Below are 3,612 nucleotides of genomic sequence, written 5' to 3'. Positions count from 1 at the left end.
TAACGTATGTTATGTTAAAAATAACAAGAAAACGTTTTTTACCGATTATTTATAAAAAAAACATTAATCAAATAAGATATTTAAAATTCCAAATTCAGTATATTTTATTCCGAATTCCTTGATTGTGTTCTTCGTTATTCAAATGTAATTCATCCCAGTAAGTAACAGGCAAGTCAATCACGCTTTATAGACGACTTCTATAAACAGTTTCGTTGACGTGGCTATGGTAACAGTATTTTTTAAAAATTTTTTTTATTGAATTATAACTTTGAAATCTTAGGTCATTAGCCTGAGGGTAATTTTAGTCAGTTTTTAGTTGTGTGGGTGGGTATGGTTTGGAACACGTGTATATGCGGCGAGGATAATATGTCACTAAAAACCCGGGTGGTCACTCATCCGGGAACTAGCTACACTGGCTGATGCTTGACCTTAGAACACGTTAGTGACTGAGGCCTACCACCAAATAGGCCACTGTTATACTATTATCGTCTAAAATAAATCATAATATTATTATAGTTGTTACGAAACAATTCGATCACACATTTCTTATGGCTAGACGACGTCGATCGAGGGTACGCTCGGAAAGCAAAATATTACACCTTCTTAGAGTTTATTATTTAAAAATATATATATATATATATATATATATATATATATACATTGACAGCAATAATATATCACATATTTGGTATTTTGTGTAATAACGCGTTTCAACAGCTGTGCAGTCCAGAGTCAACACTATAACGATAAGTTTAAATCCTTTTTAGTTTCCGCTAAAATATTATGCATATACGGTCAACGTGTTACAATTATTTTATTATTGAACAATTAGAAATAAAATAAATACAAATATATTATCATACATCTATAAAGGACCGTATAGTTTAAAGAATTGTTGCGACGTGTTGACACTGAATATATTATAATTGTTCTTGCAACTGAACCATAGACGTACGCAATATAAACGCGGTTAGGGTTAATGACGTGTCACAACGTTTCAGGAATAGAAATACAAACGATGTACATAATATATAAATTTCGTATATAATATGCACACATGACAGGCAGGTAGATGGTAATAACATTACATTATTATACGTTTGTGATATGATAATAATATAGTAAACGCAATACGGTTTTGTGAAATATCTACGGCCATTCACCGAAATAGATAAGTAATTTACAGCATTGATCATTACAGCCGTCCATCTCTATTATTATAATATCATCACACCGGTTTTAAACTACTGTAATAATAGGCATATTCTGCACGATAGTATAAATTGTTTGATCCGATAAGGAAACCCAGAACTCTGCATCTCCTGCTATTAAACTCCAAATTCAAATGAACGGATTGTTGGCTAGAGTAATTGTCATAGTGTTTTTGATTTAACATTTTAGAATATTAATTACAATAGCTATCTTCATATTCAAAATAATTATCGACGAAAATATTTTGTCCAATTTTAAAATCTTAAGTTCCGATATGAACATTAACTAACGGAATTGTTTTGTCATAGTAATCGTAATCATGATATTATGACAGTACTAGAGGGTAGCACAATTTATAATCAACATGAATGTAGATTAAGACCTTTAGTAAGTCACTGTCTGTAATTCCATTGTTTCATGCAACTATTAAAGATAATGTAATTATTGTAGAAACACCAATCATAATATGATATTATCATAAAATCACAATGAAGTCTTCCAATAAATTATGAAATATTTCGAGACGTTATTATAACTGAGTTATTGCAGCAAAGGTATTTATTTTAAATGAATTAGAATAATAAAATTATATTTTGCGAATTCTTTTTTCTCAAAATGTACTAATTTTATGTTATCAGAAGAACTGTAATGATAACTAAATAGCTTTTATTACATATAAATCAATAACTGTGTTATATTATATGCAGTAAATATCCATTCGGAAATAGTAAATACACATGTAACAACTACTATTTGAGCAAAATAATAAGTTGAAAACTATTTAAATCTGGCTCGATAAACTTTGATAAATTATCCCAACTCTTTTTAAAACTTTTAAGCTCTATTCACAATATTTTAATAATTATGTAATCATAGTGGACTTTATTAAAGTATAGAATTTAAAAACAATAATATTAAATATCGTGTTTTAGTCAAGAGCCACTAATGGGTGGCTGCTTATTTACAACATTCATGTTATTTACTTTTACTTTTATCATATAAACGTATTGTGCTAAAAATAGTATAGATTGTTTATGTCAAATAAAAATATGTATAAAAAAAAAAATATCGTGTTGGCACACTAAAAAAAACAAGTTCAGATGTATAGAGTAATATAAATATATTGTATTTAATTTACAAATTGTAATAACGTTTTAAACGATATAATATAAGGCCAAATGAAATAATCATTAATTTTATTAAATATTATGTTATTTGCATGAAAATTAAGTACTACACAACGAACCCAAAATACCGAGTAATTGTAATTTTTACAATATGTTTCAACATGGCAAAATATAGATATAGAGCTTACAAATTAATTTTAAGTTAATATCGTTATTATTAAAAGAAAAATAATATATTTTTATTCAAGAAAATAATTATATGAGTATAATATTATTTCGACCATAGTAACATTATTCATAATATCTGAAATTTGTTTTTTCACCGGATAAAATAATAATACAACTAATAACAGAGTAATTATTAGTAACTAAAAATAACACTACTATAACAGTAATACATCAAATGTATAACAAAACCTATATATTCAAATATGATTTTAAAACACAAAAAGGTGGAAATATTTATGATTTAGGTGTTGTAACATTATAAATGGAAAAATTTCGTTTTTATGGTCTTTACTGCAATAAACTTTCAGTCAAAAATGTTCACTGACCTAAACAAAAATGAAAAAAAAAGATAGTACAAAGTTTTATGAAAGCTATGTATGCATTTATTTCTATAGTTAGGTACTCGTAAATGCTCAATAGGTGAAAAAAAAAAATGCAAGAAAACTTTTTTTTAGATGAATCATTTACAAGCAAAGGCTGTGTCTATGGCTCATATTAATGAAAACACGTTAAGAATGGTAACGAAACATTTTCTGTTGGCAACTGGATACAACGGGTTGTAAGTACTAAGACGACGCATGTACCTATATCTATAACAGCCATATAGATGTACTGTACTAGCGAATCTGCTTATAGACGTATCGGAATCGTAAACAAAGGAGAGTTGGTGAATAAAAGGGAAAAAACGTATTCGGAAATATCATGCTTTTGTATGTTTTCTTTAATTAAAACATAGTACGATCTCTACAAAACGCCATTGCTGCAGTGTTTGTTCTGTGTAATTGATGCAGAGGAATGGAGGAGGATATTGTCTATGAAATGCATTTGATATTATAGATTTAACGATGAAGTTTCAATCGTAAATAACAGTCACATCTAACGCGATTCGCCCGCGGCGTCGACGGCACCATAATTGAAATTAACTGTTCCAATAAAATATTTATTTTTTTTTTTTCATTTAATTACATTAATTTGATTGTTTGCGAGATGATAATATCAGCTGTGCTGCGGTTGGTTAAACGAATACAAAAAAACAGTCGGCGAA

Source organism: Acyrthosiphon pisum, chromosome A1, assembly GCF_005508785.2.
Source record: "Acyrthosiphon pisum isolate AL4f chromosome A1, pea_aphid_22Mar2018_4r6ur, whole genome shotgun sequence".
NCBI classification, from domain to species: domain Eukaryota; kingdom Metazoa; phylum Arthropoda; class Insecta; order Hemiptera; family Aphididae; genus Acyrthosiphon; species Acyrthosiphon pisum.
This window is presented reverse-complemented; position numbering follows the sequence as displayed.